The sequence below is a fragment of the Rattus norvegicus genome, chromosome 17 (genome assembly GCF_036323735.1).
Source record: "Rattus norvegicus strain BN/NHsdMcwi chromosome 17, GRCr8, whole genome shotgun sequence".
In the NCBI taxonomy this organism is placed as follows: domain Eukaryota; kingdom Metazoa; phylum Chordata; class Mammalia; order Rodentia; family Muridae; genus Rattus; species Rattus norvegicus.
The window spans coordinates 50267555-50292891 of record NC_086035.1 but is presented as its reverse complement, the minus strand read 5'-3'; the positions used below and the strand labels follow the sequence as shown (position 1 = coordinate 50292891).

The following is a 25337-nucleotide window of genomic DNA, read 5'->3' as shown; positions in this document are numbered from 1 at the left end:
TTATATACTCTATATTTTGTTCACATCGGCCAAAGTATATTTCTGTATGTTTTAGTAGGTTTCTGCTATGTCATTTGTATTGCCTTGAATGCTTTCATGCTAAAGCAGCAGGAATGAAAAAATTGTCTACAAAGCTGAAAATATTTGCTTTAGTGTTCTCTATTCTAGGAAGTGCTAATGGGTTCTTCCAAAAAGAGATCTGGCTGAGACATGAAGTGACAGTGTAATGTCTGTAAACCATGGATAGGCTAAATGACAAACATCAGTTTCTACAAAATTTCTACAAAATACAGGTCCAGTCATGTAGGGAAAGCCAGCACTGTGCAGCATGGCCTGTTGTCTCTGCAGGCGCTGCTGGAGTGGACCCTCTGTCAGATAGGACACCTGTGATGTAGCAGCAGAGTAACCTGGGGAAAATCCACACGCTCACACATCTGCTGCCTCCTGAATCAGAATAGCCTGCAAAATTATCCTACTCCTCATACAGCACCCTCAGGGGAGAGAGGATGAAAAATCCAGGGACTTGTTTGCATCTTCCAGGTCATTTTACCACATCTGTTCCCATGTTGGGTACAAAGTGGAGGTGAACTTCAACGTCTTCTGCTTCCATACAAAAGTGCTAACGCCCAAACAGTACACGGAGTGGAGGAAGATGAGGACCAACACGTATGGCAATGCAATAATAAAATCCATTATTTTGTAAACGAATTGAAAAACAAAGCATTTCTACCTATAGATCTATTGTTTTATGAAAATGTCAGTTTGCCTTCCTATGAGGACAAACAGGGAGTTTGCCCTGCTTACTAGTGGCAGTCAGTTTAGTAAACTGGCCTAATCTCTAACTACATTCTAAATATTTGTCCTTATACCCAGAGATAAGTGCAGTACTCACCTCTCATTAAGGAAACGTCTCTTTGCAACAGATGGAGACATTACAGAAAACCACAAAAATCAAAATGTAGAACCCAGTCCCAAGGGACATACCTAAAAATCATTCTCAAACCTAAAGCTCAGGAACTAATACTAAAGAGGGAGCAGAAAAGCTGTAGGAGTCAGAGGAGCAGGGGAGTTGCTGCAATACTGTGTCTACTATGAACGTGTCAACCCTACACAAAGAACTAGAGGAAACTAAAGAATACTGAGAGCAGGAGAAATCATCTTTCCCAAGGAATAGTAAACCAACTGGTTATTCAGGACAAAATGGTCACCCCTGAAAACAGACATATAAGTAACATCATATAGACTGAGCAGGTTGTGCTTGTGTATTTAGAAATGTATGAGTGTGTATTTAGAAATGTATATGTGTATATATGAATATACATATGTAACAACAAGTAATGAAAAAAGATCATGAATTTGAAAAAAGAGCAAGAAGGGGTATATGGGAGGGTTTGTAGGGAAGAAATGGAAGGTGTAAATGATGTAGTTCTGCTGATCTCAGTGTGTGTGTGTGTGTGTGTGTGTGTGTGTGTGTGTGTGTGCACGCGCGCGCGTGTGCGCACGCGTGCCTGCCTGTGCTTAAAAAGGAAGAAATACAAAGATAAGACTGCTTCAGGCAATCTTGAAAGAGACTGGAAGGTACTTTCCACAAAGGATCAGTAACCAAAACAGAATGCCACTAGGGTAACACATGAACACATCATGGAATAGAGCTGGACCCCAAACAGATCCACATGTGCATGGGCATTTGGCTTCCGATGAAGACACCAAAGCAATGAAGCCGAGAAGAAAGCTTGTTTTCAGAAACGTATGCTAAGACAACCAATAAAATTTGAAAAAAAAATGAATTACAACCTCGAATTTGCATCATGTAAAGAACTAATTTAAGAACGATCATGGTGTAAGCATACTAAGAATATAAAACATGAGGGGCATCAGAGGATGTGTTCTATACACCAACAATGTACGGAAAAGTAATAAAATCCAGTATTTTCTATGCTAATTGAAGGATTTCTATTTATGTGTCTATTAGTACTTGTGGAAAACACTTTTACAATATTCTTATAGATACAGGTTTCTTAGAAAAGGCAAAAAAACAAAATGTCATGACTAAAATATTTTGTGTGTGCGCAGGTTGTCTTAAAAGACCATTTGCTGTCTATCTGAAACAGTGTGAACATCAATGTAAGTATGACTAAGAATACCATGGTTGGACTTCATCCTGAAAAACAATCTTACAAGACTATGGCTACTTTGTAAAAGCAGATTAAGAGTAGGCGGGAAACCAGAAAAACATGTAGGAGGAAGAAAATCAGAAAAGTCAGTTTACAATTCTCAATGCAACAATTACTTAGGGAAGAAACACCAGCAGACACTAACAAATATTTTAAATTTATGAGGAATAGTCTCAAACAGTCTCAAAGTATTACCTCTTAAATTAGTTAAGTTCTGTTGGGGGACAATATACTTTTATAGAGGAGACACTTGACAGTCAGCACCTGGACCAATCTCACATGATATCATATACTGTGTTGCAATAAACATATAATAACAATTCCTCACTATAAATGTTTAACCTGCATGTAGCTATGAGGAAGTAACCAATCACAGACAACTTTCCTAGACTAGTTAGAAAAGGTAGTGAAGGAACAGTGAACAAAACAGTCAAGTGCAACAGTGTGAATACTCTTCAAAGTGAAAAGGGCATAAGGCCCAAACATAAAAGTAATGAAAAGGCATGGCTGAATAACAAGTTTAAAAAGGCAAAGGTCATGGTGCGCACTCTCCCCTGCCCCCCAACATACACACAAGCATGCACCCAGGCAGTTTTAATTTTTTTTAAGAACAACAACAAAAATAAAAGGCTACAAAAGACTATTAATGAACGATAAACGTCTGACCTTGTTACATGGAATGCCCTCAAGTGGGTAGAATGTTACAGCTACACTTCATCACTGCTTTAAGACAGCTCTGCTCTTTGATTTCTCTCTGTTTTTCAGAAGCTACTATCAGTCCAGGAAAATTGAAACAACAGAGTCTCCATAGTATCCACCTTCTATTTCCAAGTCTTCTCCTAGAAAGTACCTTCTAGTGCTCAAATGGATTTAGCATCTTAAGCTCTAATATTACACTCAAAATATTTCATCTCCACACAGCACCTAAAAACTCTTTTGTCTCAGTGTCTCAGAAGAATAGGCTACCTCTCGTGATTTGTATATGCTTGGTCCAGGTAGTGGCACTTTTAGGAGGTGTTCCCTTGTTGGAATATGTGTGGCCTTGGAGGAAGTGTATCATTGTGGAGATGGGCTTGAAGACTCTTCTCCTAGCCATGTGGTAGATAGTCTTCTCCAGTTTGCCTTCAGAAACTCTCAGCTCCTCCTATACCATGCCTTTCTGGATGCTGCCACGCACCCACCCTGATGATACTGGACTGAACCTCTGAACCTGTAAGCCAGCCCCAATTAAATGCTGTCCTTTGTAAGAGTTGCCTTGGTCATGGGGTCTCCTCTGCACCTCTTTTTGTGTTTTTGTCCCCTGGTGTCTCAATGAATCCCAATTATAGGCTATTGCCAATGCTATTGTTTACTCTCCAGAATTTGACAGTTAGACTCGATTGATGACACAACAGTTAGACTCGATTGATGACATACCTGACTCATAGACCACAGAAAATTTAGCAGGTACTGGAGGAGAAATGTACTCATCAGTCTCACCAGCTGTGAATCCTTTGGCTCCACCTATGATGGCCATTCTGCTACCACCCACCAACAGCCTACTTCACTGCTGAAGGAAGCTCTTACCTCACCTCCTCAAAACACTCTCTGGATCCCTGAGGGCTCCTGAGGGCCTCCTTCAAAGGCTTGATTCTCAATGTGGAGAGATGATAAAACCATTAAGGGCCAGGGCCTGGAAGGGTGCCCGGCTCACTGGAGAAAGATATTACTGTAGTTCTCTAGGACTGGTTGATCCTGAAAGAAGCACAAGATTCTAAAAGAGAAGTTGTGGGCCCTGATCTTCTGTTTTAGCACGTGATCTCTGCAGAGCTTTTCCCTATCTTTTCCTCTGCTATATTGAGTCAGGGACCCTTGCCAGAGGCTGAGCTATCTGACCATGGATTTCTATCCTCCAAAGCAATAAGCTAAAAAAAAAAAAAAAACAAAAAAAAAACAAAAAAAAAACTTTCTTCTTAACATTGAGGTGTACTTTATGTAACATAAAATTATAAAATTTTGTAATTTTATAACCTCTAGATTGAGGTGTACAATTCAGAGGCTTTGAACATATTTTCAGTATTGTATAATTTTCACTTTTATATAGTTCCAAAATATTTTCATCACTGCCAATAGGAATTTCATAGCAATCACACACTAACTCCTTCTCACTCCCCTGCCCTGCCCTGCCCTGCCCTGCTAACACTGCTTTGTTTGACTATTTCATAGGCACGTGCTGTGTTTTGTGTGGAGCTTCTTTTACTTATCACAGTATATTCAAGATGCACATGCTATTCTATATCACATGCTAGCAAAAGGCGGCATGCTGTTCTCTTGCCTTCTGTTGCTGTGATTGCCACTATTACCAAAAGCCAAGAGGCTTATAAGGTTTACACTCCAGGCCACAGTCTATCACTGAGGGAAATCAGAGCAGGAACTCAGGCAGCAGCACCAAACACTCCAGAGTGATGTTCACTGGCTTCTCCCAGCCTGTATTCAGGTGCCTTTGTTAAAAAGCCCAGGTTCACCTTCCAGGGATGGCTTTTCCCACAGTGGGCTGGGCCTTCTTACAGCAACTACCAATCAAAAAATTCGTCCATCCAGAGACATCCCCATAGACAAGTTTGATCCAGGCAATCCTCCAGATTGTGTCAAGACTATGACAATTCCAAACTGTGTCAAGGAGATGGCTGAAGCTAGCGAGGAAACCTATTTACAAACTAAACCACTTATTTATAAAAATTATTCTATAGCAGTCATTTTGTTATAGTAGTAGACTACTTCTCCTGGGTATAATATGTTCACGTACCCTCTGCTATTCTCAGTGCTCAGCCCAGAAAACCTATACATAAAAGTAACATTATATAAACTGAACGAGTTGTAATTATATATACACATACACAAGAGGATTACACATACACAAACATATGCACATAACAATAATAAAAACAGAGACCATAAATGTGAGAGCAAAGAGAGGTATATGGGAAGATTTGTGGGGAGGAAAAGTAGGGTAAATGATGTAAATATTTTTTTGAGCTTATATCTAGTGTACTAGTCTGTTGCAGAATATTTGATCACACCGTGAACCGCAAGATTGTGTTATTTACTAAAAAAAACCTGTTTCTAGTTGAAGTATGGCTCAACCCTCTGGATGGAATACAGACATGCCCTTGGGGCATACTTTTAATCCCAAACAATGAAGATGAAGTTAGTTTATAGAAGGAAGCACCCATATTCGAAAGTGATGTGTAACTGAGTGACAAAGCAATGAATCAGAGAAAGAGTTGACTGAATAGGATATGCCCAACTCTTATAAGAAGAAGGGAAGCCATATAAGACAGCACAGAGAGGCAGTTTTACCCAGAGAGTTTTATGGAGACCAGTTAAAAAGAAAATGAGCTAGACACAGATGAAGACAGAATTTGTCAGAGAATAAGAAGGACACAGAAGATTAGAACAGATTTCGAGAGTTAATTTGAGGCCAAGCAGAGCAAAAAGCCAGAAGCTAAGAAAGAAGCCAGATTGAATCAGTCAGAGAGGAGCTTGAGCCAGAACAACTGATTGAATTGAACCACCCAGAGTTCAGAAAGAACTAGGAATGGGAAAGTTTATTCAGCAGTAAGTCTCAGAGGCTGAAACATCTAGGCCTAGATAAGATTGTATGGAAACTATAAGGTTCCATGACTAGGCCAAGGTTAGTAGCCTCCAAAGTGACAATTACCTCAGGTGAATAAAAGTTACTTTTACATTAGTATAACTAATACTAGTAGTATAACTAATACATTAGTAAACTAATAACTAATAGTATATTACTATTTTTAAAAACAGAAGCTAAAATAAGAATGTTCTCAATTTTTTATATATATTTCACATATTGTTCATAGGTTTTGTGAAGCATAATATCAAAATCTCCTTTTATAGAGCAATGAGGTATCCTTTTTTTCTACATATCAAAAGCTCTTAGAAAGCCAGGGACAGGGGCACCCACTCTAGTGGTGGGGCCAGGAGGAGCACAAGTAGAAGGTCATCCTCAGCTACACAGGGACCTCAGAGTCATCTTGGGTTATATGAGGCCCTGCCAAAAACAAAACAAAGCAAAACAGAAAAAAACAAAACAAAACAAAACAAAAAAACAAAAACATAAGCAGAAAATTTCCTAGAGAACAATACTTCATCATAGAGAAGTGGTGGACATGGCAGATATTCTATGTGCCTGTTAGATTTACAAATACCAGGTATAAACATAAAGAGGCCAGGTGTGGTGCTGCATGTCTTTTTTCCCAGCACTCAGGAGGAAGAGGTAAAAGGATCTCTGTGAGTTCAAGGCCAGGCAATTCTACATAAACCCCAGGGCAGCCAGGACTACATAAAGAGACCTTGTTTCAAAAACGTGAGGGGGAAAAAGAGAATACAGAGCCTGGGTACTTGCTAACTAAAATTTAAAAAAAAAATTACTCACATTTAGAATTTCAACATGATATAGTAATACACCAAGAATATTTTGGTTTTTTTTTAAGCTAGGGTCTCATGAATTTCCTGTATAGTAGGGGGTGATCTTGCACTGATTCTTATGCAGAGACAAACTATGCTTATTTCCAGTATTAATTTCAGTATCTATTCCTAATAATAGAATTAATAAAAACAACCTAATGTTCCCAAATTGATTAGATTGGTCATCATTCCAAAATGCAAATGCACAGCAGGGCTATATACACAGAAAGCATAAAACACGTCAAGTGTATGGCTCTCACCTACCCAACCCAAACAAATGGGCATCTACTGCATGAAAGCATTGTGCTAACTGCTATGAGGGAAAGTGAAATGGAAAGGACACTGTCCTTGTACTCACGTAAAATTATTCAAGTAGTATGAAAACAAAGTATAAAATAAATATGAAAAAGGAAGGCTCAGTATCCGTTTGTGACCAGAAATGCCACCAAAAAAAGGCATGTCTTAGAAGAAATATGACTTTGAATGATCTGAAATGTATCAATGAGGACGAAGAAAGGGACAACTTAAAATGGACCAAGCACAAGCATGTACACTAACAATGAGTCAACCTCTGTCTGGGGAACAACAATGAATCAACCAGGTGAGGGGACTGAGGGAAACAACTGGAAGGCTGGAACACGTGTGTGCACAAGTGAAAGAGGGCTGAAAAGTCATCAAGAGAGTAAGGATACCTTTCCCATAAGGTTGGGCTAAGGAGATCAGGATCCTAAGGACAGGGCAAAAATCAAAGGCCAGGAAAAGTTCAGTGCTTCTATGTCATTGGCAGAGAACTTCCTTGTCCAGAGAAAGGTAAACAAGAACTCCAGGGTAAGCGGCTCTTAGCAAGGTAAAGTGTGCTCTAGTTCATTTCTCCAGGACCGAGGCACTCAATTCCAGAGTCTGTGTGCTCTCAATGCCCTGATTTTTATTTAAGCACTGAGACAAGTGTAAGTCATGAAAGAAAAGGCGGTGAACAATGACTGTTACAGTAAAGGCTGGCAGTTCTCACAGTTTGTACCAGCAGCAGACTAACTGCACAGCATGGTAGGTGGCCAGCTTTAATTTCCACATTCCTTGGGCTGAAAAGAACACAAGACAGTGCCTGTGGTGAGAAAGCCTTCTTGCCCATCCTCTGCCCTCCTGTGCCCTCCACTTGGCATGAACCTGACTTCAAACATAGAGTGGATACACATGTCCTTAGTTCAGCAAAGCACTATCACAGACCTCCAAAAAGGACATCAGCTACCAAGCGGGGGCTATGGATATCTGTCTGCTGGCTTACGCTTCCTATATAGGGAATTACTTGTCGGTATGTAGAGATGAACATTTCACTAATGAAATCCCTAGGACTCTAGTTTCTCTTGAAAAAAAAAAAAAAGACAACTGGCAATATTCTCCATCTCACCATTGTGGCCCTAGTCAGTGTGTTTACTTGTGCCCTCAGCTGGTTCCTGCTGCCATTTCTTTTTTCTTATTACCAGGTCTTTGGACAACTGCTAGTAGTAAGTCAGAGGGGCACTGCCTGGTTTTACAACCCTATATTGCTACTTTGGTCAAGTAACTTACCCTTTTATATGTTTGGGAAAACAGGGACAATGCTACTACAACTTAACTTGGAGAGAAGTTTGGAGAATAAAGACAACAGATGCTCCCAATGGGCCGGGGCATTAGGGAGTCGACTGTGCTCACAGGCACATAGTTTTACTCACAGTCAGGCACTTGCCATACAGTTTTTTATCTAGGGGTAGAGGGATAGCCTACAATGTAAAGGCTAGCCCCTATAACAGAATTTTCTAGTCCAATATGTCAGTAGTACTGAGGACGGGAAACCCCAACTCAGGCCATCAGAACACCTCTGGACACAGAAAATCTTTGCTGCTAATTACTAGCAACAACGCCAGAGCAAGTCCCGGCTTGGTGACTTTACCTCTGCTGGTGAAACTTCTAACACTCAAGAGTTGCTGCTCCCCTTTGATGAGTCTACAACATCACAGGAACAGCAGAACAGCACCGGAGCTGAAGAGCTGCACAGCATTAAGGGCAGATAATGCCTCTGCAGAAGATGTGAATTCAGTTCTGCTGGGTGTGCCTACAACCCCTTCAACCCCAGGTCCTAGGGAACCAATGCTCTTTTGAACTCCTCAAGTGCCTACACATAGAGGTGCAAATAGCCAGACCCCAACATACACACACAAACATAAATTTAAAAAAATGTTTAAAATAAGTTAAAAAGAAAAATGTTACTGGAATCACTTGATTCTGCATTATTAAATCAACAAACAGGAAGTGGCTAATTCAAACAATTATGGAATAAATTTTTCTAAAACAAAAATAAGAGTGTACCACAATACTGAATAATATGCCATATTTGAAAAGTCTATTTTCTAGAGGAATATAGGATATAAGAAATCTATAAGTGCTTCAACTTTAAAAGCTCTAAACAAAACCATGCATTTAATAAACTGGAGATATAACTAGTCACAAAATATTGGAGGGAGGGGTAGGCTTTGTGAAATTGGAAAAAACCAGAAGAGACATGTTTCAAACCCAGAGTATAAAACCAACCCTAATCCAGCTCCTGACTAGGAAGACCCTCCAGACTTAAACAGCCTGAGTCACAAACCCTGCCTGAGAACTGAGGCTTTGGTCTCCATTCACCACAAGAAAAGAAGGATCTTCTATATCCAAGTCTGTTCACAAAGAAAGGAAACAATCAGAAAAGCCTGAGCTCCAACAACCTGTGATTTATGTTCTTGCCGGGAGACCTGAGGTGCAGCAAAAGCCCTAACTGTTCACCGGGCCTGGGTAAGTGGCCAAGAGTCCAGAGGCCTATCTCTCTAGACCCTGGCTTTTCCATCTATAATATTAACAACATTAATGATTATAACTATTTAACACGACCTTTTCAGTAGCAATGTGCCGTCAACATTTACATGTAAGGATTTAAGATTTTTAAAAGAGGTCCTCTGTCAAATTGAAGATGGGACGGGAAGCCAGTTCTGTGGAGTCAGAGCCAAGAAAAGCTTCTTGCAAAGATGGTAATGAAAGTGCAAATAAAACTAGAAGGTTCAGCATTGCAAAAGCTATACCACATGCGATGTAGATGAAGTCTTTTAAACTTTGGCCAACACAGATCTGAGGTTGCACCTATGTACCACATGAACAAAGGAACGAAGATAAGTTGCACACAAAGTGTTCCAATGGTTCTGAGAAAAGAGAAAGCTTCCATCAGTGGGAGAGAAATGTTTTATTGAAGGATTCCAACATTGGGGTGGACTCTGAGGCACAGTTAGAGAGTTGGTAGTCATCAAGCAGAGCGCAACGGTGGCACAGAAGTGATGAGGTTCCCTGTTTGGGGCACAGGACTCACCATGACTAGATAATTCAAATGCCTACAAGGTACAGTCTGATGAGGATAGCCTAGATCTCTAAGAATGTGGTCATAGGCTGCATAAACATCCTTCCAGACAGTAAGACTTGCTCTAAACAGTTTTGATATTTTGAGTTCAAATGCAAAGGATCTTTTGCATAAATGTAAAGACCTTCTGACATTTAAGAATTCTATTTACAGCATTTTAAAGCTATTAAATGCAATTTCCATTTGACAGCAGGTCAAAAGGGCAGCCAAAAGCAAATCAGCCTGCTGATTTTAATTTTTATAACTTTACTGTTATTAATCTAATATAGTTCTTTGAATAAGAGAACCTTACAACTAATGGTTCTTTTTAAAATTTAGGACAACCTACACTGTTTCTCAACCATATAACAATCTGGTTCCTTAACCATGTAAAGTTTATAAACTGGCTTCTACCTTTTTAAAGCAGCATAAGAAAAATTACATCACTGAGCTGACCCAATACTTCCTGAATCATGGGAAAACTCTACTTGCTACCAGAAACAAAGAACCAGCAAATCACATGCCATACTACCTCACATCTAAGAATAGCAGGCTAGGAAAACAGTAACAACAATTAAATTTAATTAAAACTTGAATTAAAATTATTTCAGAGGTACTGGAACACAGGCTTACTCAGGCATTCTTTCCCTGAGCTAAAATCCTGCCTTATTTTTTTTTATCAGGAGACAAGGTCTTGTTAAATTGCCTAGGCTGGTCTACAACTTAGGATTTCCCTTCCCAGAGCTTTGCATATAGTTGGTATTACAAGCAGGCACCACTGTACTGGGACTCACTGAAGCCATAGACACCACTGTACTGGGAGTCACTGAAGCCATAGGCATGACTGTACTGGGAGTCACTGAAGCCATAGGCACCACTGTACTGGGAGTCACTGAAGCCATAGGCACCACTGTACTGGGACTCACTGAAGCCATAGGCATGACTGTACTGGGAGTCACTTACAAGCCATAGACACCACTGTACTGAGAGTCACTTACAAGCCATAGGCACCACTGTACTAAGAGTCACTTACAAGCCATAGGCACCACTGTACTGGGAGTCACTTACAAGCCATAGCCACCACTGTACTGGGACTCACTGAAGCCATAGGCACCACTGTACTGAGAGTCACTTACAAGCCATAGGCACCACTGTACTGAGAGTCACTTACAAGCCATAGGCACCACCGTACTGGGAGTCACTTACAAGCCATAGGCACCACTGTACTGGGAGTCACTGAAGCCATAGACACCACTGTACTGGGAGTCACTGAAGCCATAGGCACCACTGTACTGGGAGTCACTTACAAGCCATAGACACCACCGTACTGGGAGTCACTTACAAGCCATAGGCACCACCGTACTGGGAGTCACTTATAAGCCTTATGTACCACTGTACTGAGAGTCACTTACACGCCATAGGCACCACTGTACTGGGAGTCACTGAAGCCATAGGCACCACTGTACTGGGAGTCACTTACAAGTCTTATGTACCACTGTACTGGAAGTCCTTTACAAATGATAGCCTTCTAACAAAAAAGAAGGGTACACTTCCTCAGAAAAAAGAGAAAAGAAACTAAGAGGATTATTTTAATGCAAGGAAAAACATTGGCCCATCTTTGAAATTGTCTTCTGTGAGTTGAAAAACATTAAGTTTAGTTTCTAGATACTGAGGTGCTGTACTTTGATATAGAACCAAAAAAGACTTGCATGAAAATTTGGAAATAAGCATCTGGCATTACTGGCATTTTCTGTGTTGAATTTTGGAAACTGCTGTGTATCTATACTTCCAGAGCCCCTTCTTCACTGAAAGGATCCAGCACACGAGTTACAAAATGCAGCGTCAGGACCAAATTTGAAACACCATCAACCTGTAGATCCTGCTACTTGCTCCAAGCGGAAGGGGTGGCTCATGGTGAAGTGGACTGGGAGTAAAGTTAACGACCTCATCAGTCTAGCTGAGGAAACTTAGTGTACATTTTCTTCACTGATGGAAAGTTTAGTCTGTGCAATATGTCTGCAGGAACAGAATGCATGTGCCATGCCAAGAAAAATGCAGGAACTAGATAAAGACAGAGTAATCCTTAGAAATACAAGTTCTAATAGGAAAGGTTCACCTCCTTACTGTTCGTTACACTTTCTAAGCACTTGTTTGGACAGAGCGAGACTGCCTGCCGATGCTTTCCAAATGAAAGCAGGTAAAGGCTGTCCTGGAAATGACTGGCAGCGGGAAGTAAGGGAATAAGGGCAGAGCTGAAGATGAGCAGAGGGTCTGAGTCTTGCATATAGCAGCAATGAGAAGAAAAATAACTGTGGGGTACTGGGGAACAGAGAACCATTCTTCCTTAAGAGGCCCCCAAAAGAGAAAGCTATAAAATGATTAATGACTTCATAATCAAAACAAATAGGAAGCTGCTGAGAGTTTATAACTGCCTCTAGAGGAATCTGAAATCTGCACTTTCCACAAGGACGCCTGTTCCTTCATCAGCATTGCCCAACCCAGGCCAGCTGGGCCACCTCACTCTCCCACCATTTACAGCTGCTACAGCACTACTGGACCCCCTTTTCACTGCTTCAGTCTTTGCCTTGAATTGGACACTTCCTGCTCTTCCCCTGACTAGATCACTCTAAACATTCAGGTCTCATCCAAAATATCATCTCTTCAGGGACATTTTCCCAGATCCCACACACCACTGTCCCAACAATGTGCCTTACTGCCAGATTTTCAAGCATTCATTCCTACCTAAAATTGTGCTTTTATTTGCCCATATAGTCTGTCGTCACCAAAACCAAAGAAATTTGAGGGCCGAAACCTTATCTAGTATTCAATACTCAATTTCCAACACCTAAAACAGTATGTGACATGATATAAACTGTCTAATAATTAAATCCAAATGACGATCACTATCCTGAGAAGGTAAGTCCTTGGAACAGTTTTAATTCCACTTCTTTAATGCGTTTGATAATGTAATCTTTAAAGGTTCGTGTTTGTGACAGGAAGATCTCAAAAAATAAAATGTACCCTTCCTTACAATACAAAACATCACATACATATGAATGACTACTATGTAGAGGGGGGCACAGTATACACTGTCCCTTCATGGGCATGATTATCTATCATTTTACTTATGCATAAATACAGCCAAATTACTATAAGTTGTTCTTTTTTCATCAAATCCAGCTCTAGAAGCGGATGATGGACATATGAAGCATAAATGGGAATTACAGTTAGGACCCTTAAACAAAAACATCAGACGGGGCATGCTATAGTAACTCCAGTACACTGAGAAGTCAAACCTGTTACTGTGTTCAATCAGCCTTACTAACCTTACCCAAGCTAGTACTTGGTCAAGTGATGGATGCCATCTGTGAATAGAGACAAATGCCTTTACAATTGCCATATTAAGAGAACACTAAGAAAAGTTCCACAATGTCCACCCATGTTCCAAACAGAAGAGGAAGAAAAGAAGCCCTAATTGAGATTTTTAAAAACTAAAATCAGGATGAGTGGGCAAAGCAGAGAGCTGAAACCATTGCTAGAACATTCATGACTCATGCTTTAATTTTCGTTTTGTTTTGTTATAACAGGGCTTTTCCTGACGAAGGCATAAGGCCAGTAACAGACAGTACCAGTACCTGCCGGCCTACACCCGTATGTCACATCTCGGTCTTAATGGGGGTTCATGGCATGGGCCCAAGGCTGGACCACCTGCCTCCTGGTGAGAATGGGTGGGAGTGGGCCCGGGACCGGCTACCCTCCCGCGTTCCGCCGCGTTCCGCGGCTGCCCCCACAGACCGCGCGGCCCAGGCCAGATCTGGGGAGACCGGCGAACCCTGGAACCTCAGGCTTCGCAACCTGCCCAGCAGGGCGCAGAAAGGCTGCCTACCTCCTCCGCGGCGCGAGCCGCCCGCTGGCCTGTAGACACGGCTCCGCGGTCGCCGCCGGCTAGGCTGGGGCGGGGCTGCAGGGCGGGACCCTTCCGTGACGCAAACACGCTGGTCACGCAAAGACATTGCCGCTGGGTTAATAGTGGCAGAGGAGATGGAGGGTTGGTTTGCAGAACTGTCAGTCTTCGGACGACCAGTAGCGGCTCAAAAAGCTGGCAGTGGGCGGGCCTCGGACTAGTCGCGCCCCTAGAGGTATTAAGGTATCTAACTTCCATCAGCAAGGTATTAGTGAGTTTTACCTTCCTTTGGAATTCTACGCAAGGCTCCCTTTATTCTCTTTATGGGATTTAGACCGGTGAGGGGTAACCCTGAGAGTGGCCCTGGTACCTTGGTTTCAGCTGTCCACTAAGAATTTGCCTATTCTAGGACTCTACCCTAAGTCTCAATCAGGGTAGTCTTACATAGGAAGCTTTTTTTCCTGCACTTCAACTCAGTAATGCCTTTGTCTTACTGATAGTTAAGGCCAACTGTATTTGCTTGTTATACACGAAATTGGGCACTAAGTGATTTTTTCCCCCAATAGATGGTACAGTTACATTCTTAAATGTAAGACTACAAAGGAAGATAAAATGGCACTATCAGTTTTGAAGATGCTAGCCTGTTAGAGGAAAATAGTATTAATAATAGTATTTATATGAGATACTCTTATAAAGTCTTTTAATTGCTTTTATAATGTTTAAATTACAAATGTGAATTTATATATGCGCAAAATTTTGAACGGTATAAGTTGGGTGAAACCTATTTTTTACACCAATTAAGGGCTCAATCTTCCTGTGCATTGACATGTGAAAATATTGGTTAACACTCAAGTTCAGTTCGTCATCTACTCTTAAATGTGCCTCGTTGCTTTTTAAATGCTGTATGAAAGTCCTCAGCACCAATAGATATAATTTGCCATTTCTGTGCCCTTAGACCTATAGTTTGTTTTAATTGGTAGTAGGAGAAATGCTACCTTAAACATGTGTGAATGCATGTACCTACTTCTGTCCAAGTACTGCTTATGTTGCAGGTGATAACAAAAGAACAGTCTAGATGTCTGGCATACGTCCTCAATCCTATTAGTAGATGCTTCTGATAAAGGCTCTTAGTGTTGCTACAATGTTCATTTCCACCCACAACATTTAAATAATCCTGTTCACCATCTCTTGGAAGAGAAATAATATGCAAGCTTTTGTTATTGCTTTTTTTTTTTCAAATGACGAGCATGAGAAAAATTAGGGTTAGGGTATGTGTATATATACAAACTAAGTGCGGGGGTCTTGTGTACAATGATTTTGGTGACAGGATGAATGAAGCAACTTGTATGACTACTGTAATGCAGAAGCCTTCTGCTTAGTAATGAAGACACTACACACTGTCCTAATACTGTCACTGTGACTAGTTTTCCCTGCTTTCAGTCGTTTGTATACATACCTAGGACATACTCCAAGTACATACTTCCTTTTGATACCAGTGATGCTGATATTGATTATCAGCTCCACACAGTCTAGAATCATCAAGAGGACAGCTGTCCAGAGAAATGGGCCGAGCAGCTGTGCTCATGTTAATGTGTTTCCACACTCCTGCCTCCATGCCTTTTCTGTCATGTTGGATACTACCCTAAATGTAAGCTCAAATAAATCTTTCCTTAACTTCCTTTTTGTCTTATATTTTGTCTAACCAATAAGGAAAATAAGTAATATAACACTATATTTGTAATATTGGTGCATATTAAAAATGTTGTAGTAACTTATCCATTCTCAATTTTGTTTATAATTTCTAATTTTGCTCATTCCTCTGTTGCTCAACATTGGGTGATCGAATGTTTGGAGTAATTCCAACCATCCTGCCATGGATATTCTCCCACCTTGTCACTGTTACCTATAGCTATACATTGACCTTGGTTTGTAAGAAATGTTGTATCACAGTGCCTCGGGATATAAATACATGTTTAGCAGTAATAGACATTTCTGGTTCCATCAATTTCCACATCCACAAGCAAGGGAAAAATCTGGTTGCTCAATATTTGCACAGATAATATTTTCGGTTGTGATCTTTTTTTACTTTTTTCATCTTTTACACATGTATATTTATAAGTATCATAATGTGGATTTAACTTGCGTTTTCTACATAAAAATAAATTTATATACTAAGATTGTATGTCTTTTGTCAATGTCTATCAATTTTTTGCTTATTCTTTATGTTATCTGACTTTTTCTTAAAGCTTTCTTATATTCTTAATAAGAGTTCTTCATCTCAAATATATTGTGTTAGAACACAGTTCGGGAGTTGTGAGGGCTAAAGTCATGTTTTAAGTTTGAAATACTCTGCTTGAGAAATCTATAAAACAAAAATGCCTCTAATCTGAAAACTCCACTTGACCAAGGGCAGATAACTTCTTGGAGTTCTGGGAGCTATAGTTCATGTAAGATAACAAGCTATAGTTTTCACTTCTGTAAAGAAAGTTATAAACTGCACAGGAAGTTCTTAGTCACATGTATGTGAGAGGTACATAGGCAGGAAGTACATCAGGATGCATGCTGGCCCCTGATTGGATGGAGGCAGGAAATACATAGCTGTGTGGGTTGTGCCTTTCTAAGCAATTAACTAACATAATTGTGGCCATTCTCTTGGAATCCTGGGTATGGACCTGACCAGTGTACATTATCCAGTCTAGTTTTCAATAAAACCTACTTCAAATTTCGCTCAAAAATTGTGGTAGTAGTCATATTCACTTAGTGGAATTGATATGTCCTGGAGACCCCAGCAAAATCAGACAACCTACCCAAATTTTAAAGCTGGGCCTTCATTCCCAGACTCCAGGCCTTCTGTAAGAGGTATACAGCTTGAGCTATTCCAAGCCTCCGAGATGTGCTTTCAGCTTTGTGTGCTGTCAAAGTGAACTGCCAGGGTGATAAAAGCAACAGACACTGCTGAAGCTTCTGCTAAGTCATTGTATGATTCTGTTCTGTGGGATCCTGATCTGGAACATGGAGGGGTTCAACAGGATCCAAATACTCTTCCATCAGGGCAAAAAGCAGGACATCACCTGCCCACCTGGTTGTGGAGGTTTGGAAAGGTTTCGTCTGTCTGTTTTGTGCATTTGTACATGGGTTTCTGTTTTATAGTATGCCTTTAAGCTTTATTGCAAACATGGGAGCCTAGATTGATCTGGGTCAGGCTTAACTGGATATATGAATGATGGTGGCCACCACATGTTTTGTTTCTGGCTGATCTCCTTTGTGTGGGAGAGCTTTCTGTTTTGTCTTTATTGATTTTGTTTTTGTTCTACCCGCAAGTTACCACCAGTAACTTCATTCGACATGGTTCATTTGATTGCCAGAGTTCAGAATTTATCTCTAACCCTTCTGGTCACTGGATTCAGTTTAGCAGAGATTCAAACATCTTTTAGGTGTGGATAATATAAAAGTTGTTTTAGGCTGTTCTACTTTATTGAAATGCTGACTCAAGTGGGATTGCAGCTCTCCCTTCTCTATACCCAAGCATGTTTATTTAAAAGTTTCTTCTATGTCCTTCATCAGGAGAGCCACCTAATTCTATGACAGAGGGAAAAAAAGAAAATCAGAACTGCTTTAAAAAAATAGACTATTGGAGATGGAGAGATAGCTCAGTGGTTAAGAGCATTGGTTACTCTTCCAGAGGTACTGAGTTCAATTCCCAGAAACCATATGGTGGCTCACAACCACCATAATGGACCCAATGCCCTCTTCTTGTGTGCCTGAAGACAGCTACTGTTTATATATATATATATATATATATATATAAAATCTTAAAAAAGAATTCTTTTAAAAATGGACTATTGGTTTCATTTAACCATCTAAAAACTTTTGCTAAGATTATAATAGCCTTATCTCAAAATTTGTAAGACTATTATGTAAACTTCCTAGACTCCAAGATTCATAAGTTATCAGATACGGTTAAGTTCTGTAATAGCTGTAACACAAAAGTTAACTTAAAACTTAAAAGTTAACACAGGGGCAATAGTTAAAAATCTACATGGGTAATTTTAAAGGAACTAGGTGATCTGATGCCATCTGGGATATAAGTAACATATGGTTTGCTGCTATCTTAGCCCTTGCCCCCATCAGCATAGAGGTGGCAAAGTGTCCAGTAGTCATCTTTGCCAGGGTTGAAGAGGGTGTATGTCCTGTGACTTCATTCCCAACTTGGCTACAGGTGACCACATGGTATAAACCAATCAAGGAGGCAACAACAGGTCTCCAAGATATCTTGGATTAGGATAGATTTTTGTATGATAATGCTTGTCCTAAAAAGAAAATAATAAAAACAGAGGTTTTGAAAGATAAGATTTAAAAACAGTGCTTGTTTTATAAGGTATTAAAGCTGCACCTCTATGTGTTTATATACAAGAACGAGCCTGGTGCTGACAGTCAAACTTTATAATGAAAGAGTCACTCAAGTAGTATTGGCTTTAAAGACATGAAATGGTCCTCGAGAGTAACTGAGACGTGGCACTCTATGGCAGGGTTGGAGCTCCTAAAGAGAGCCCAGGATAGGGACCCCAGCAGTTTTGGAGAGGTCAGTACCATATGATGGCTACCAGAAACAACAGCCACAATGAAATGGAACCAAATGTACCCTAAAAGACAGGCTATATGTGCTGTCTTTAGGGCAGGACCAGAGGTGCTTTCCCCAGTCCCTTGGGAAAGCCCAGGAACTATGAGTGTGAATCCTAGCATTGAGTAGTTTGCATGGTTCGAGTTTGGTTTTTGCTTTGTCCAAATTGTGGTTGTGTTCTGTTTCTTCCCACTTTATTTTTGATATTGCAGGAGCCCACAGATGAGATTTTAATTTTTTAAAGGAAATTTCGGAGTTTACAAAAATTATAAATGGAAAGGCTAGATATTTTCTTTAACAATTTAAATTTATAAGGCTTTGGGAAATTTTAAGTTTATAAAATGTTTTGTATTAAGATATATTTATTAATATGTAATCTAAATAAATAAATAAATAAATAAATAAATAAATAAATAAATAAATGTCTAAAGAGTCAGGGCCACAGCTATAGGACCTAACACTAAGCAACAGAAACTGTGAGACCTAAGCAGTCTGGCAAAGAGCCCAAAGAATGTCTCTCCTTACCTATGATCAATTCGGGTTAACAGAAACTGAATCACAGATGTGGGTCTAACCCACATCTTTGCTAACTTGTTAAGCTTTAGATGTTTTGATATGCTGCATCATACAAGAAACTGTGATACTCCATAATAGTATAGAATAAAAGGACCAAGAAAACAAATTTGCCAGTTTTCCCCATGGACAGCATTAATGATTTAAAGTTATATTTTGATACTAAAAGAGCTTCAACTCAGAAATTTTTATTTTTTTTAAGGTTCAAACTTAGCAGAGATAAAGCTGCAAATCCTAATTATATAAAAGCTACTAACTTATTGTAACCTGTTTTGTAATTAATTTACAATGACAAACTTTAGCCTCCTATATGTGTTTTCAAGGTAAAGTCTGAAGATAGTAAGTAAATACAAGTTTTTAACTAGTAAAGCACAAAGCTAGTAACTGAATACAAAGTAAGAACAAAGTTTGTCTGCCTCAGATACATTTAACCAATTATGGTCCTCAAACTCTTCAGAGATCTGCTAAATGTGGCATTTAAGATCTTTATTAGAAAACATTTTCCATGATAGAGTGAAATGCCAAATTCTAGTAGCAACCTTAAATTCTCCACAGAAGACCATGGAGAACAGATAATGCCACATGGATTGTGGTAACACAAAACACTGAAAAATACTGCCCCAAGCCTTGCCTACCGCTGGGACCCTACTCAAACAGTGGGCAAGCAGGATACCAGAGAGTTGATTCACCCACTTTACATAAAAAATATAGGCCAGTCCCCTAAGTTCCTCCTCCACTGGAAAGTGTCTCCAACCTCTGGACCTGGTGGCCAAAGACTGAGGCTGCCCTGGGACATCTACCCTCAATGAAGCTATTGAGACCACAGGAGCCTAGAGTAACTGTGTAGATAATGGGTAAGTCTCTTGTCATTTTAATTGATACATAAGCCGTTTGGATTATACTTCCTACTAAAATTTACCATCTCAGATTTTTGACAAACTGACTAGGTTAAGTATAGCTTTGTCAGTTTAACAGTTCCTTCCCCAAGACTTCAGATGCCTTGTTAGTTCATTTTATATGTAAAAGTCAGGCCTTGCTTTATCCAGAGCTTCTAGTGCTGAGAAAGGCAAATAGGCTTCAGATGTAACTTTTTACAAACTATTTTGCAATGACTATTCTTGGTAAACAACGACTTGTGTCTCATGGTAAATTATTGGATTAAAAAAGGTATAAAGTGTATGTATGTTCTGAGGGTGTAAGAAAGTGTTCTAAGGTATGTAAATGCATGATGTAGAGTATAAGAAAATGACTTAAGGTAATAAAAATGTTTCAGATTTCTTTCTTGCCTATATGCTCTAATTTATACTAAGATATCAAAAGTTCAATGTTTAATATTGATCAATGGAGTTCTGATAAGCTGGTAAAGCAATGACTCTTACTATCAGCCACAAGATCAAGATTTCAAGTTTCCTTTGGTTGTCTTTCAAATACAGACTTAAAAGTGCTTCTCATTAGATTAAAAATATGTCTGTACAGTCTCTATATCTTTAGCCCTCTGGAAGAGAAAAGAATGTCTATACTTTGTAACCTGAAGCCATAGCTTTTGCTGTGACTTGAGAGTTTGAGTGTACTCCAGCTGTTATAGTCTACAATGTGGATTTCAGTACAAATTACAAAAGTGGTAATGCCAAACTAAAAATCATCCTGTAAGCTTTGGGAGCTGAGGGAGTCCTAAGGTTTGGATCCACCTCTCACAGCTTAAAGGGACTCTGGATAAGTACAGATTGTCTTTCCACCTGCGTGTTCCTGAGGGTACAATGTCTTATTATCTCCCCTGGTCTTAGGACTTCCCCTTATATATATGAAAATATAAGGTGCCATTAAGCTGATGGTTACTAGATCCCAGTATTAACACACCCCTACCACAGAGTCAAGGATTTGACACAGGATATAGCTCAAGGGGGAAATGTAAGAAATAAAGTTATGTTTTAATTACTGTGTTTAAGAGATCTGTAACACAAAAATGCCTCTAACTTATATGTTCAATTTGCCCAAAGACAGATAACTTTATGAAATGCTAAGGGCTGATGTTCACGTAAGATAGCAAAACTAGTCATCTGTTTTCACTAGTCTGTATTTCACATCTGTTTTGTAAACAAGATTGCTTGTCCCAACTGCACAAGATGTTCCTTATCACATCTAGGTGAGAAGTAAAGGCCGGAAGTACATAAGGATGTGTGTCTGTCCCTGATTGGATGAAGGTGCGTTTTACCTTTGTAAGCACCTGACTAACATATTTGTGGCCATTCTGTGGAAATTCCAGGTATGGACCTGGCCAATGTCCATCATCCTGATCAGTATTTAATAATTCTTTCAAATTTGACTCAAAAATTATGGTAGTGGTCTTACTCTTGGCCGGTGGTATTATCAGAATGAAGCTGCATGAGATTTCTGAGAGCTTTTGAGAAAACACCAAGCAGAATATTGTAACCTCTGTTCCTCCATAGCATATATCTCTTCTCGGAATGTATTTTCACATCCCTTCCACAGGTAGTAAATGAGGGTGGATTTACTTTCCATTACACATCATATTAACAATTATTAATCAGAATGGTGTTTTCAAGCACAGGCTGCCCTTGAGACAAAAAGCCTCAATGCCTTGCCCTGTGACTATATACAGCCTACACACATGTGACCCTGCCCTGAGACTATATTCAACATGAACTCCAGTGAACATTGCTCACATGTTCTTGCATAAACTTCACAATACCTGGAGATTGTAAATTGTCTGATGCTCTGAACAAGGTGAGCTATTGCGAGAGACTTCAGTCTGCCTCATTTTTAACTTTCATTATCTGTAGAGGGCCGCTGCCACCACAAGATGGCGCTGGCTTCCACTGCGCCCCACGTGGAAGGCCAGGATAGCTTCTGCCATTACAAGATGGCGCTGGCCTCCGCCGCGCCAGCAGACTTCCTTTCAGGAAGTTAACTGTGTGTGCATGTGCAAGAGTGCCTTCGTGCCAGGTCTTTGCCCACCCCGGGGCATGCCTAATGAGATCATGGGTAAGCGACCAATCAGGTGTGGATGCTCTGCGCTAGGGTGTATATAAGCCGTGCCATGTGAGTGCGCGGGGCTCTCCTTAAGATTTTAATAAAAGTTTTGGCTGCCGCAAGGATTCGTATGTCCCCGTGTGTTTTCTTGCTGGCGAGGTCGCACGTGGGACATTTGGTGCGGAGAACCCAGGATAAAAAATGCCACACCATCGCCAGGAGCCGAGAGGGAGTCCTCCATCCGCGGAGAGGAACGAGAAGTGGCAGGAATTGAGGTAAGCTCCGAGAGACATGATAATTTCCGAATTGTTTGGTCTTGACCTATTGTATCTTTCTCCTTCTGCTGAGGGTGCTGTTGAGGCCTCTATTAAATAGTAGTCTGAGGCCGGGAACGTTAGGAATTTGGCAGATGGTTAAGGATTGTTTAGGTAAAGACATTTTTCGTCCTATAATAGCGGCAGGCCAAGAGGCCCTGGACGAAATTCAGGAAAGCATGTCAGAAACAGAGCGTAGTGAAAGGTTGCAACGAAAAAATGATACTGATCGATCTCAAGCACCAGGCCCCTCTGCGGTCTTACCACCGTCAGAGGTGATAGTATGGGGAAAGGACGCCCCGGGGACAGTGGCCACCTCAGCTACTGAGGGAGGGACCCCTGCAAAAAAGGGGGCCCCCTTGCTAAGATTAAAATTAAATAAACAGGGAAAGGAGGAGAAAACCCTGAAAAAAAGCCTTTATCCGGTAAAGGAGTTAGAGGTCTTGGGGCTTGATAGTTCAGAAACAGACGAGCTTGGCTCCTCTGAGGAAGAGGATTTAGAAGATGAGGCAGCTCGCTATGAAGAAGAAAGATATGGGCCTAGGTGGAGACCCACTGTGAAGAAACCGAAAGTTATGGATCCTTCGTGGACAAGGATGGTAATTTTGTTTATTTTTTTCTTTGTGTGGGAAGCCGTTACAGCTGTTAGGACAGGTCAGAGGAATGACTAATAGCCTTGTATTATATAATTTTGTCGCTTCTTCAATGTAAGAAGTTAGAACTTTAAATCTTTCAGTGTATACAGAAATTTTTACTACAAACCTTTGCTCTCAAAATGAGCTTTAATATTTGGGGAGTAGCTGTTGCACTACTCCAGAAAAGAATATTTGAAACTAATTTCAAGCTTCTAAGGATATGTTAATTGGCTAAGTACCTCACCTTACCAGAGGACTTAGGTCTTTGTTATGCACATTGGAGATAAAGCTTCAGCTGTGTTAATACAGAGTTGTGGACTAGAGTCATCGAAGTATTTTAAAAAGAAACCTGATAAAACATATCTTATTCCAAACAACAGTTAATTGGTTATTATAAAATACTGATATTTGGCCTATTACATATACAAATTTTTCAGGCAAAATTGATAATTTTACTCTTTGCATGCTTTTGTACCTCCTGTATATTTGTGCATACAACCCATAGGAAATGCGCTTACTGTATTTATAGGTGGTTCATCTAATGAAAAGGCTACATGTATGATTGGATCACTTGTTTATTCTCTTGAGTTTCTGTTGCTTCAGTACATTATTAAATTCCGTGCTTTAGCCACTGTTTTTAAATCAAGCTTTCAATTCATATACTGATAGCCAATGTGTGGCTTGTGGTTTACAATTGATTTCAATTACTTAATGCTTTATTAGAGGCAAGTTTTCTACATGAAATCAGTGAGTGATGATTTCAGTGTGAATTGTCTGACAACTCACTGTCCTTTCAGTGCCCTGGCTCAGACAACTAAACAAAACCATAGACCCAGCTCTTTAAAAATGGTAATGGAGTTGATAACACACCCTCATGAAAAGAGGATTTTCATTTACTTTCAACTCCCAGCCTCACCTTGCCAGCTCAGGGATTTCTAGTAAGACTGAAATTGGACAATATTTACAAGATTTGACATTTCTAATTAATGCTTATGTTTAGGTAAATAAAGTTTGTGAGGTGCTAGAGAAATGGCTTAGTGGTTAAGAGCACTAAGTACTGTTCCTTTATAGGACATTGAAAAACTCAAACTGGATTGCCTGGGCTCTTTAGCAAGGGAGGACAATGATACCAGACCGATTATAGGCCTTACATAGGAACAATTAGTCAAAAAATCTCATTCTTTATATATCCAAAACAATAATGCTGGAGACAATAATTTGGTATACAAATCAATTTATAAATACAAGTGCTCAGTGTCCACAATTTAATCCTCGAGGACTTACCTTAATAAATAATATCTTTACTATATCTTAATAAATAAAAGGCGGAGTTATCCCTGTACGCTAAATAATGCTCCTTTTATTTCAATTTTAAAATTTGGATGCCAAAGTTTATGGCACCCTACAACTAGGCATACTTCTGCCTAGGTGAAATAGAAAGATTCACATATTGACATGATCCTGTCCAGATATTTTTTATGGGGAAGAGGGAATGTTTGTGTTTTTTCTACAGGATGCTACAAGAGTGTGCCAGCTGCCAGAGGTGGTTGGTGAGACTTGCTGATCCTGGTTGCATAAAGATTCAGCTCTTCTGGTCCCTGGAGTCATTCCTCTGCCTTGAGAGGAAGATTGAAGATTCCCCTTCGCATTTTTGTCATCACAGAGATTTTGGCGTTGCTGCAGTCAGTGTTACTGCTGCGTGTGTCCCGTCCCACTATGGCCCGCTCTCTGACCCTCTGTGCACTGCTGCTTTCTGGAGAAGACTGGACTCCAGCCGTTGCTGCCTCCCTCATTTCCCTGGTGACTCTTGCTGCCTTAACTGGTCATTTTATAGACTGTAGCTTCACAGGAATGCCACCTGGGTAAAGCTGCTGTGGACTGGGGAACTCTGCCCTGGTTATACAGATCTCAGAAATGGTTCCATTGCCTGCTGGTTTTTCCAGAGATCCTGAACTGTCCTGGAAAAGACCTTGACACTTTCGCTGCTATTGCAGCAGCCATTACTGCTGCAGACATTGTGTCTGCAGTGTCTGGAGTTATCCTCCCCCAATCTATTGTTAGACAAGCACAGTGGGTAAACTTTCTGGAGTAGTTACTAACAATTGGGAATTCTAAATTCTATTATAGGAGCGGCTTAACTACGGCCCTTGGTGGTAACAGCTGAGGTGAACCAGATGAGGTGCCCACTACTTATCGGGAGTGGCTCTGTTTGGTGCACCCCTATGCTGTGGATTAGTGTTCATGCTATGGTTGGTTTG

At 40.2% G+C, this 25337-nt stretch overlaps 1 protein-coding gene across 2 annotated transcripts in view; it reads right to left on the bottom strand.

Moving 5' to 3' along the window:
• Stard3nl (STARD3 N-terminal like) overlaps window positions 1-14033 on the bottom strand; it is a 34006-nt gene extending 19973 nt beyond the window's left edge. The window contains exon 1 of one of the 2 annotated variants that reach the window (XM_063276197.1): window positions 13928-14033. The gene's annotated coding sequence lies outside the window, so the exon portion shown is untranslated. The remainder of the gene's footprint in view (window positions 1-13927) is intronic. The other variant, NM_001008298.1, reaches the window with a different exon arrangement.
• Window positions 14034-25337: the final 11304 nt, after the last annotated feature.